This window comes from Leopardus geoffroyi, chromosome C3, assembly GCF_018350155.1.
Source record: "Leopardus geoffroyi isolate Oge1 chromosome C3, O.geoffroyi_Oge1_pat1.0, whole genome shotgun sequence".
Taxonomy (NCBI): Eukaryota; Metazoa; Chordata; class Mammalia; order Carnivora; family Felidae; genus Leopardus; species Leopardus geoffroyi.
The window spans coordinates 26,461,019-26,473,113 of NC_059338.1; the positions used below are offsets into that span (position 1 = coordinate 26,461,019).

General features: G+C 55.1%; 1 protein-coding gene across 2 annotated transcripts in view; it reads left to right on the plus strand.

The window, feature by feature from the left end:
* Window positions 1-8,585: 8,585 nt before the first annotated feature.
* Window positions 8,586-12,095, plus strand: part of LRRN2 (leucine rich repeat neuronal 2) — a 62,332-nt gene continuing 58,822 nt past the window's right edge. For both annotated transcript variants that reach the window (XM_045456322.1, XM_045456321.1), the window contains exon 1: window positions 8,586-9,048. The gene's annotated coding sequence lies outside the window, so the exon portion shown is untranslated. The remainder of the gene's footprint in view (window positions 9,049-12,095) is intronic.

Genomic DNA, 12,095 nt, shown 5'->3' on the forward strand with positions numbered 1-12,095 from the left:
AGTGTGTGGGGACACCATCTCTGACATTGCAAGGGGGCGGAGAAGGACAGGAGCTGGGTGCCTGACCCCAGCCCTGAGGGTTCTGTCCTGCCATCTGGAGGCTGAAAATTCCACTCCTCTGTGACCAAGGCATCCAGGGTGAAAGCCACCCAACAGAGGCAGGAGCCTGGGGTCTGTGAAGGGATTTGGACCGGGAGCTACTTGTGCAGAAGCCCACGGAAGTGGCCCAAGCTCCTGGATTCTCTGCCGCGAGTCCTTGCCTGCAAGGAGCCCGGTATTTCGGGGGCCGCCTCCTCACGTCTCCCCTTCAGGAAGATCAGTCCCCCTCAGCTCAGGGACACATGCCATGACTTTATTTCCTCAGCTCTCTTCTTCCTCCCGCTTCTCTTTTTCCTCTCCTTCTAATTTTTCTTCTTCCAGAAAAGAAAAGAAAACCCCAGCAAAGGAGAGGAGTTTATAGTGCCTGAAGAAAAGCGCACAAAACATGAACCAAAAGGCCCCGGGGTCCCCACACACAGAGGCTGGTGCCCAGTGACAGGCTGTTCATCATCGCCTCGGGGGTCAGACGGGAAGAAACGTGATTCATGGCAGAAGGAGCTGTAAGGATAAAACATAAGGATGAAATTTCTGAAAGGGAACATGTTAAACCCTTTGACAAGTGGTGCCTGGGGAGCGTGGGATCTCTTTTCCAGGAGAGGCAGGGGGGGATATGGAGGGAGAAGAAAGGCAAAATAAAACCAAACAAATCCAGTGGACTTCCACCAGAGAATCTGGGCCGGCTCCTCGCCGGGAGCCCAGCCTCCGCGAGCCTCATAAGGACTAAGTGAGACATCACAGCGAACACTCACGGCCCAGAATCAGGAGCTCAGTGTCAATTTTACCCAAGCTGCTATCACGCAGGACGGCTCCTCGGGACAGAAAAATGGACCAACCTGACCTCCGCCTGAAGAACCGCTTAATCTTTCTCCCTCGGTCCATTGTAAGGCCTGGCAGTCAGCACTTAGGGCCCAGGGAGCTCGCTTTAGGCTGCCTTGCAGGGCTGGGACTAAGGTGAGGCGGGGAAGCACCCAGAGCCAAAATGTGTAAAGGTACCCACTCTCGGGACCCAGCAAGTGCAAGGTCAGCTCCTGAGAGTGCGTGCTTCCCTAAATTTTGCACCCTAGGCGCCAGCTTGCCTCGTTCTAGTTCTAGAAAGCTGTTCAGTCTTCTGCCCTTGCTGTTCGATGTGTGTCTAGACCCGAAGGATATAACAGTAGGTGATGAAGCTACAATCCCAAGGGGGTCATCTGGACTCATTCGTTTTTACCAATTCACTTCTCCCTAAACCCATAGAGGTGAGATGAAAAGGACAAAGTCAGACAGAGCCGGAATCACCCAATCAATAGTGCTGCTTGATCCAGGGAACAACTCAGACACTTACCGCTGGCCTAAAAACTGCTAGGTGGGGACCCCCACCCAGAGGCCAAGGGCCGGGAAGGGCAGGGAGGATATATGGGAGGATTCTGATAAGGGAAGTCTGCCAGGAGCAAGGTCTTACTGGGCACTCTGGGAAAACAGTAATGATTGATCAGTTCCTTGGGGGAGTTTATAATTTAATCGGGAAGGCGGGGTACTTCTCCGTACAAGTACTGAGTAACTTCTCAGACAAGGTGCAAATGATTGCAAATAAACACAAAGTGGCATAAACCAAGACTATTCCTGCGGAAGGGAAACAGTGGAGGGATCAGAATCAGGAGTGATGGGAGAAAGCTTCTGGAAGAAGTGGAATTTTCTCCATGGTTTATTAATAGCATTCTCCAAAGGGTGATCCTTAGAACCACTTGGGGAGCTCTAAAAAACGCAGTTCAGGAGCCCCACTTCAGCCCTACTCGGTGAGATCCAGGAAATACGTTTTAATCAGTTCCCCAGGTGGTTCTTTTGCACACAGAGCTTCAGAAGCATGAGTTTAGAAAGCAAAAATAGACCCAGGTGCTGGCTGCTGGGACAGACCTGAGGAATGATTTTTGGAGAGCCCTGTGAGCTCTAAGATCTATGCTGGAATTAGTCCAAATATTGGAAGTAAAACCATAAAGACTTCCTTCTCTGTGAGAAAATAAGAAGGGAAAGAGAGGGGTCAGAGACAGTACAAAGAGAAAAGGACAGGATTCAGATACATGGAGTCCCAGTTTCCTTGCCCTGTGAACCACTTCTGAAATGAAACGTTCAGAAATGAATAGAGTCTGATTGGAAAAGAAGACAACAGAAGTAATGCCAAGTAAAAAGGCTGGATTTGAGTAAATACTTTATTCTTAACACGTGAGATACCCCACGTGTATCTTATTTGCAGGCTTTGGGACGAAAAAGCCAAGATTTGATAAAGACCCATGGTAAGAAATACGCTGAATGCCGTAACTCGGTACACACATACGCTTACATGAAATGAACAAAAGTGTTAATGAAAGACATTCCTTCCTATCCCATTTCATTTTTTTAAAACTAGTTCGTGGGGCGCCTGGGTGGCGCAGTCGGTTAAGCGTCCGACTTCAGCCAGGTCACGATCTCCCGGTCCGGGAGTTCGAGCCCCGCGTCGGGCTCTGGGCTGATGGCTCAGAGCCTGGAGCCTGTTTCCGATTCTGTGTCTCCCTCTCTCTCTGCCCCTCCCCTGTTCATGCTCTGTCTCTCTCTGTCCCAAAAATAAATAAACGTCGAAAAAAAAAAATTTTTAAATAAATAAATAAATAAATAAAACTAGTTCGTATGGGGTGCCTGGGGGGCTCAGTCGGTTGAGCATCTGACGTCGGCTCAGGTGATGATCTCACCGTTCATGAGTTTGAGCCCCGCGTCAGGCTCTGTGCTGACAGCTCAGAGCCTACAGCCTGCTTCGGATTCTGTGTCTCCCTCTCTCTCTGCCCCTCCCCCGCTCATGCTCTGTCTCTCTCTCTCTGTCAAAAGTAAATAAATATTAAAAAAAAAATTTTTTTAAACAAGTTCTCATTGTAACCCACTAATGGGTCCCCACCTGTAGTTTGAAAACCACTGAACAGGACAGGAGGTGGGAAATGAACGCTTAGATACAAAGTCTTCTGACAGCCCATGGGTCATGGTGAGGTGGGTCAAAAGTCAAATGAAAATGGGGGCGCCTGGGTAGCTCAGTCAGTCGAGCATCCGACTTCAGCTCAGGTCATGATCTCACAGCTCGTGAGTTCAGGCCTTGCGCCGGGTTCTGTGCTGACAGTTCAGAGCCTGAAGCCTGCTTCGGACTCTGTCTCTCTCTCATTCTCTCTCTCTCTCTCTCTCTGCCCCTAACTCACTTGCATTCCGTCTCTGTCTCAAAAATAAATAAATGTTTAAAAAAAAAAGTGAGATGAAAATGTGTTGGGCCTCCCTGATGCTAACCTCTCAGGATACCTAACCATTTCCCGCTCCTGCCTTCAAGTATCTTCTCAAAAATGTACTCCTCCAGGGGCGCCTGGGTGGCGCAGTCGGTTAAGCGTCCGACTTCAGCCAGGTCACGATCTTGCGGTCCGTGAGTTCGAGCCCCGCGTCGGGCTCTGGGCTGATGGCTCAGAGCCTGGAGCCTGTTTCCGATTCTGTGTCTCCCTCTCTCTCTGCCCCTCCCCCGTTCATACTCTGTCTCTCTCTGTCCCAAAAATAAATAAACGTTGAAAAAAAAATTAAAAAAAAAAATGTACTCCTCCAGAAAGATCATTCCAGATCACCCTCATCCAACTTCAAGCACCCCAAGCCCTCTTAAATGTCTCCCACACATGGTGTGTGTGTAGGCGGTCCTTGACTCACACACATGCACTTCAGAATCAGCCAGGTGCACCCAGATGATGCTGCCTGGTTGGTCTCTTTTCAGAGGTGCGGGGGGGGGGGGCGGGGGGAAGGGGGGTACAAAACCCTGTCCCTCGGCTTCGGACCTCTGAGAGTCTCCCTCCTGCCTTTACAGGTTCCATGTGGAGGGAAGGGGGAGTCTCTCTGATCCTCTCCACCGCTCCCTCCTGCCCCCCAACATAACAATTCTCCTGGGAATCTTTTGTATACATTAAATTAAACAGAATGGGATTTGGTTACCATATTGCCCAGTTTAGCTGTTTTGTATACTCGGATGCAATTTTACTGAGCACAAGTGTATCATTTACAGTTGATTAAATATGGTGTTTATGGTATTTATACTTATTCCTATAAAAAGTTGGGCACCGGGACCTTGATGAGGAATGGAATTTCCATTATCACATTGTTTCTGGGCAAAAACAGATTCAACCTTCATCATTTTTACCTGCAGTGCCTTTTCCAGGAATCTGTGGAATCCCTGCTGTTCCACACAGCTCTGGCATCTGCATTGTCCTCCTGCCCTTCTGGTTTTCTGTGTTCCAAGGGTATCTGTGGATCCTGGGAGCTCCCTGAAGGCAGGGGCCAGGGAGGAGCCAGGGTTCGTGGGGGCCTCTCAAGAAAAAGAACAAATACAAAATTCAGTTTAATGGTGATATTTCTTTAGAACTAGAGAGATCACAGCAAAGTACACAAGCCTGGGAAACTCAGATCCCTTTCTTCTGATAGCTCTTCATTCAGTGGACCAGAAATGCTTACATAAAAATGCTTCCTATTTGCAAAATGGCCTCCTCTCCCCACCTAGAACACTCTACAACTCCCAGCTTTCATTGCCCCCCCCCCCGCCCGCCGTCATCCCACAAGTGAGCAACCCTAAAGTTTAAGCTTCATCAGCTTCCCCATGAACCTGCTTCTGGTAGAGACCCTCTGCTCACCTTTCAACTGTTCCCCAACAGCCAGAACTAGGGCTCTGTACTTACTGAGCCCAAGCAGGGAGCGGTCAGAAAGAAACGGGCACCTCGGGCCAGTATGTCTCAAAACAGGGCTCCTCCACTGACCTGAATCAGAATCACCCGGAGAGCTTGCCAAAATGCAGATTTCAAGAACTGCAGAATCAGACTCCGAGGAGGACCAGTGGGTCTGCATTTGCACACATGCTGTAGGTGAAGCTTAAGCCTAAGGGCCGCTGCTCTGAACCACACTCTCTCCCTACTCGGGCCGCTGGTGGGGCAACAGGCCTCTGGGACTCCAAAGGCCCCGCCCAGGGTCTCCTGAGGTGGGGGCTGGGCAGAGGCTGTCTACAGAAGCAGAGCTCCCACTGAAGGAGGTGCATCACATCGCCAGCCTTCCTGCCCTGACTCGGCTCATCTGCCAGGCTCCAGGAGGAGCCCTCCAGTCCTCACCACCCCCATGCCACCCAGCTCAGTGTCTGACCCCTACTTTAAGAGCCCAGGGAGATGAACCGAGGATCACTTGCAGAGGCGTGTGCACAGCATCCTTCTTCAGAGACACTGGTGTCACAGAGCCCCAGCCTTCCTGGCAGGGAGTTATGCATGGCTAAGCTTAGAGATTAAACTTACAGGGCGCAAGGTCAGTAACAGGGCCATTAAATCCTCGGGAGTAATTACCTAAGAGCTTCCAAATGTCGGAACCGAGTCCCCATCTTTTCCCAGCAAAGCGTCTGGCTCAGCGTGGCCACCATGGGAGCCCGGTTGAGAGGGAGAGAGAGAGAGAGACACTGCCATTTACCGAGGTGTGCTCCCTGCCAGACACGTGTAACCCCTGTTACATCTCACAACAGTCCTAGGAGGATGACTTAGTACCCTCATTGCTACCCCCATCTTGAAGAAGTGTTGCCGGGTAGCAGTTCGGTGCTTGGACTTCGCCGTCCGATCGCCCTGGGTTTCGAGCTCCGCTCTATCACTACGAGTTATGTAAATGCAAAATGTGTGTTTCCCCCTGGCTCCAGAGTCCTCGGGGTGGTGAAATTTTCAATGAGCTAATGCACAAATGCGCCTAGCATCGTGGCTTACCTGTTGGTATTCACCAAGTATCATCTGCTATTACTTGAATTAACATTGTGACACAGGAAAGAATCAGAGCTCAGAGAAGTTAAGCATTTTTCCTGAAGCGACACAAAGGAAGTGATAAATAGTTTCAAACCTCTGGCTTCAAAACCTGTGCTCTTGCCTCAGTCCCACTGAGTCCATGAAATTTAGAGTCAACTCAGGAGAACGTTGCCTCAATCTCTGCTTTACTCACCATGTGTCTCACAGGGTCTGTCGCTCAGGACCCAGCCACTTAGCAAACGTTCCTTGCTTTCACCCTATCTATTCCTCTTTTTTTTTTTTTTAATGTTTATTTATTTTGGAAACAGACAGAGAGAGAGCACGAATGGGGGAGGGGCAGAGGGGGGGGGACAGAGGATCCGAAGTGGGCTCTGCGGGAGCCCGATGCGGGGCTCGAACTCACAAACCGTGAGATGGTGACCTGAGCTGAAGTGGGGCGCTTAACCAACTGAGCCACCCAGGTGCCCCCCACCCTATCTATTCTAAGTAATCAGTTACTGAGCACCTACTTTAAGGTACTAGTCCTGACTTGACACTGTACAGGACAGTCTCAGTCCCCCAGAGGCACACGGTCTGGTTGGGAGCTGAAACACACATGACAGATATTTCGGGGGGTGGGGGGGGTGGACGCGGGATTGAGTGTTCAGGCCACTGAGAAGGTAAAGGGCAGGTAACATCTCCTTTTCACGATCCATCTGTGAATACACTGACACTGCCCCTCCAGAGGGTGAAGTGGCCCCACTGAATTGCCATGGGACCCAAACGCTCATGCTCAAAAGTCTGGAGTCAGGTTTTCACCTCTTGACTCAATGACTCTGACTCAGCGTCAGAGTTCTGCCAGATCTTCCTGACAAAGGCCCATGGTCTTTACTGTCCATGCTCACGGCTCCCTCCCCACCGCTCTCCACTGGCCTCCTCACTGGTCTCCCATCTCCCTGCCTCTTTCATCCCAAATGCCTTGTGCGCTGGGCCACAGCCAAACTGCTCAGCCTGGCAATTCAGGTTCATCAGCTGCCCCCACTCTGCATGCGGATCTCCGAGATGGTGCTACAGCCGGGGCAGCGTGTGTTTCAAGAAGAGCGTTCAAATTCTGCCTGTAGACCTTCCGCTGAGTCTCCATTCTCCTGTCTGTTAAATGGGGAGGGGAAAATGAGAGAAATGTGTGAACAGGCCTGGCATCTAATAGTAGCTCTATAAATCGCCTCTTGCCACCTACCCTCCACACAATGCATTCTACTCTGCCTGGCTCCACTTTCCTGCCTTTGCTGGTCCCCGTTTTCTCTGCCACTTCAAATCTTGCCCCGCCATCCGGACTCACCTTGAGTCTCAACTCCCTGATAAAACCCTCTGTGAATAATCCTAGCCAATAATGGCTTTCTCATTCTGTATTTCTATGACACTTCCATTGCCTTGAGATGTTAAAATTTGTTTCATATACCTCCAACTCGTCCTCCTAAGCTCCTTGAGACCATTATGCCCCACAGCAGGGGTGGAGGGTGGAGGCAGGGGGGTGGTTTAGGAGGTATAATGGGAATGTAATATGTGCTCATTGGATATACGAAGGTGAGAACCCGCTCTGTGCTTACAGAACACACAGACCTTCAAGCAGACTTTATCAAAGCCTCCAGGCATGGAATTACCACTGGCTGTGCCCTTGGAATCTAAGACAGAACCAGAAAGCTCTGTCAATGTTCCATCCGGAGCTCAGCTCACAGGAGGCATTGAGCTCGCTCAAGCCCTGAATGAAGGAAGGCAGACTGGATGGCTGTCACTTCTGGCAGGACTCCCTATACCTTGGGGTCCCCCTCACGCACCCCCCTATGATGTGTTCTGTACACTCTGGTCAAAACCCATCATGGAGCTGAGCTTGCGTGCATTCTGAGTGATCCAGGCTGAAGGCCCCACCAGGGCAAGGGCCTTAAGCAGTTGGCTCCAGCAGGAGGCCCACTCTCCTAAGCCCCGATTTCAGTGGTAGTGATCCAGCTTTTCTAAGGCACCAGGCAGGCAGCAGCCCAGCACCCACCTGCAGCATGGATCAGCCCTGCTCTCCTTTTCCCAGTGCTCATAGCACAGTCCCCAGAATGGGCATCCCCCAAAGCCGAGCCCCTGAGGGGACTTGCCAGTTCCTGCCTCACACCGATGTAGATTGACATCCTTCATGATGGGGTCTTCCAGAATGCCAGAACTGCCCAGCTCTGGAAGGGCATGAGAACTGGCGCGGGAGGGGGGGAGGGGACAGGTACCTCACTTCATTCTTTAGCATGAGAGGTGCCTGTGCCCAGGAACGCGTTCTTACCCACCACTGCATTCCTTAGTCCGCTGTTAACTTCGGGAGGGTAGTAAAAAATGTGGTCTTCGGAGCGCTATGCCCGTGAGATGCACCTGTCCTTTAAAAGCTGCCGGAATTTCCCTTCTGTCCTCCCGGCCTTGGCAAGAGGCTGAGGCAGTGTCAGAAGAGCCACCCCTTTCCCCCCCTCAGATCCAGGCGCCGCGTCCCCTTCTTCCAGCCAAGCCTAGCGTCCAAAGGCACGAGACCACCACCGGCCCCAGAGACTCCAGCCTTAACATCGGCCCCACCCTACTCCTCCCTCCCGGGTGTGCGTGTGCGTTAGGGAGAGGGGGCCTCTGGCCACTCAGGAGTTAAACTGGCAGCGGGACTGGAGGGGGGTGGGGGGTGGCGTGGCTTGCAGACGGGGAGGAGGCGACCGGAGCGGGCCGCGGAGGTTGGGGGAGCGGCGGCGAAGCGGGCGAGCAGGTTGAGCGCGAAGCCGGGAGGAGGGGCGCGCGGCAGGGCCGGGGCGCGCGAGGGCCTGCTCTGTGCACTTGCGGCCGCGCGGCGCGGAGGGAGCGCCCGCCTGTCGCCCGCCAGCCTCCGGCCACGACGCGCAGGGCGGCGCGGAGCCCGGGGCGCGGACGGTGCGGGCGGGGGCGGCGAGGACGGCGAGCCTGCCACCGCGCTCGCCCGGCTCGGGCCCAGGACCGCTCCCCGGACAACTCCGCGGCGGGGAAGGCGCCCGCGACCCTGCCCGGCCTGTGGCGGCGGCGGCGCGGAGGGAGGGCGCGCCCCGGCCTCCCCCAGCCCAGCCCGGGCCGAAGCCGGAGCCGAACGGGGCGCGGCGGCGCGGGCGGCGGACGGCGGCCCCGGGAGCCCGGACGGCGCCCGCGGGTGAGTGTGCGGCCCCGGGTTGAGCCCCGGGCGGCGCGGGGCGGGGGAGGGGGGGGGGACCGTCGGCGTGGCGGCGGGGGAGCGCCGGGCCCGGGTCCCCGCCGCCCGGTTTCCCCGCCGGGCCGGGCCGGGCGGGGGCTGGGGGAGGGGCGGGCCGCGGGGACGCCGGCCGGGGAGCTGGGGACTCGGGGAGGGAGGCGGCCGCCGGGGCAGACGGAAGCGGGGCTCGAGAATGTAAAGACGGCGGCCGACCGCGCGGGCAGCACCCGAAGCGGCGGGGGAGGGGGCGGCTGGGCCTTGATCCCCCAGGGGGGCCTTAATCGCCCCCGGGGAGGCCCGGGCCGCCCCAAACTGTTGCGTGGCAGAGCGGCGCCCGGAGATGTCGGGGAGCCGAGCGGTGGCCGAGGGGATAGGGAAAGCGGGACAGGGGCCGACTGGCGGGGTGGAAGCTCTCCGGGGCCGTGGGGACTTCCCTTTCCTTGGAGCTCGGGTGTCCGTGCGGAGGGACAAGGTGGCCTTGGTGTGTCTGTTCGAAGTATCTGGAACCAGGAGCCAGGCTTCTCCCGGGCCGGCAGGGGTCTGTCCGCAGCCTGGGATGGGACATTTGCGGTGGGGGATGGGCCGGGCTTGGGCCCAGCCTGGGGGCTCTGGGAGTGGGAAGCGGAATCGGAAGGACAGCTCTGGGCCCACCGCAGCACCCAGGAGACAGGAGGGGTTGGCCAGCCACAGGTGGTCCGTCTGTCCTGCGGGCGAAGGGCGGCGCAGGCTCTGATGCCCAGCCAGCGAGGAGCCGCTGGTTGCGTAGGGGGGAAGATGGGGGGACTGACCTCCATTCAGGGCTGAGCTGAGAAACTAAAGAGGTGCAGGAGACCTGGGCACTGGGGGTGGGCCCTAGGGGTATTGCTGTGCTCCCCCTATGTCCCTGTTCTTCCTCCCCCGCCGAAGGAGCAGGAAGGAAAATGTCAGCTGGGCTTTGTGCTCTCTTCCTCAGGCTGCCGCAGCTCCCATCTGTTGGAGCCAACGCAGCTTCTAATTGGACGACTGGCAGGGTCGGAGGGGGTGGGCCGGACACAGCATTCAGTGGCCAGCGATGGACCCGTGGGGCCGCAGCTTGAGGCCCCCAGGTGGTGGGGTCATAGACAGAACATCTGCCCCAGGTCAGAGGAAGAGAAGTGGCTCCCCACCAGCTCTGTCACCATCACTGAGATTTGGGTCTTTCCATGCACCCGGACCAACAGCAGACTCCCTCTTCCCTGTCAGCCTGGGATGGGTCCTGCCCCCCCCCCTCGTGTCTTCTTCCTGAGTGAGAAAGCCAGGATCCGTTTCCACTGCTCCCTCCTTCTTAAAAGTCCCACCAGCAAAGACCACCGGGCATGGGGTGATCAAGGGCCGTGTATAGGGCACTGAGGCCCCCCTTGCCTGTGGGCCCTGTTGTTGTTAGAAAAAAGTCCGATGTAGGTGGCCTGACCCACTTTCTCGGCTGGCCAGGTGCCCTTATGTGGGGAAGGGGGAAAGAGAAGGGCACGGCTAGGGGTCTGAGCCTTCCAGGCCCTTTTCCTGCCCCTGGGCTGGCTCACACTGAGTCTCCTCCTTCCTGCCTAGGGGGTCCTTCCGGACCTGGATGGGACCTCATTATCTGGAAGGGATGGAACTCAGGCCTCAGTGCCCTGCCGGGGGCCTGGTGGACACCCGGGATTAGGAGCATCCCCAAATCGACCCACTTGCTGGCACAGCCTAACCGGAAAGATACGGCAGAGGCAGTGGGAACCAGGGGTCTGCTGAGACAGCAGGCTTCCTCTGTAACTGTCCACACTTGCTCCCTACTTCCATTCTTTCTCCCTGTGCCTCCCTTCCTCCTCCTCTTTCTCTCCTCCCCTTCACTCTCTTTCCTCTACCCGCATCTCCATCCCCGTGTCTCCCTTTCTGTCCCCCTGCTCTCCAGGACCTCTCCCCCTCCTCCCTCCCTGATCTCTGTCTCCACCTTTGCCCCCCTTCTCTTCTGAAAACTGCAGCGTAAACCACAAGGCAGGCATGTGCGCTCCCCAACATCCTGAAGGGGGGGACACATGCACTGTTGACTTTGCTGTATTCCTTTTGCAGAGGAGGAGCCACGGCTGGCAGGCCGGGCAGCTGCATTTCCCTGGCATGCCCCCTGTAACCCTGCCATTTGCCCCTTCTAACCCCCCCCCATCTTTTTATTTGAAAGAAAAAGAAAACCCATTGCTTTAAAAAATAAATGATTCAATAATTTGTTGAGCACCTACTATGTACCTAGTACTATTTTAAGAGCTGAGGATACAGCAATGAAACAAACCTCTACGTCGAGGTCTCTGGTGGCTCAGTTAAGTGTCTGACTCTTGGTTTTGACTCAGGTCATGATCTCACGGTTTGGGAGTTCGAGCCCCGCATCAGGTTCTACACTGACAGTGTGGAGCCTGCTTGGGATTCTGTCTCTCTTCCTCTCTCTGCCCCTCCCCTGCTCATGCTGTCTCTGCCACTCTTAAAATAAATAAATACACTTTCAACAAACCTCCATATCTCAGGGCAGAACCGAACTTGTATTTGGACTTCCCACCTGATTAGTTCTGCATCCACCAGGCTTTTTCAAAGACCCGCTGCTTGGGGGAAAGGGGCGGGGGCGGGGGAGACAATTCTAGTGAATTGTCATCATCACAGTGAGTGGGTGACCTGTAGCATGAGAGGCCCGTCTCCACAACCTACCACTTACCACAAAGCTTACAGACCAGGGTCACCCTGTCCTTAAGACAATTCTGATCTGGGGCGCCTGGGTGGCGCAGTCGGTTAAGCGTCCGACTTCAGCCAGGTCACGATCTCGCGGTCCGTGAGTTCGAGCCCCGCGTCAGGCTCTGGGCTGATGGCTCAGAGCCTGGAGCCTGTTTCCGATTCTGTGTCTCCCTCTCTCGCTGCCCCTCCCCCGTTCAAGCTCTCTCTCTGTCCCAAAAATAAACGTTGAAAAAAAAAATTAAAAAAAAAAAAAAAAAAGACAATTCTGATCTGAAAGGCTGGGCCTGTTCGTATCTCACCAT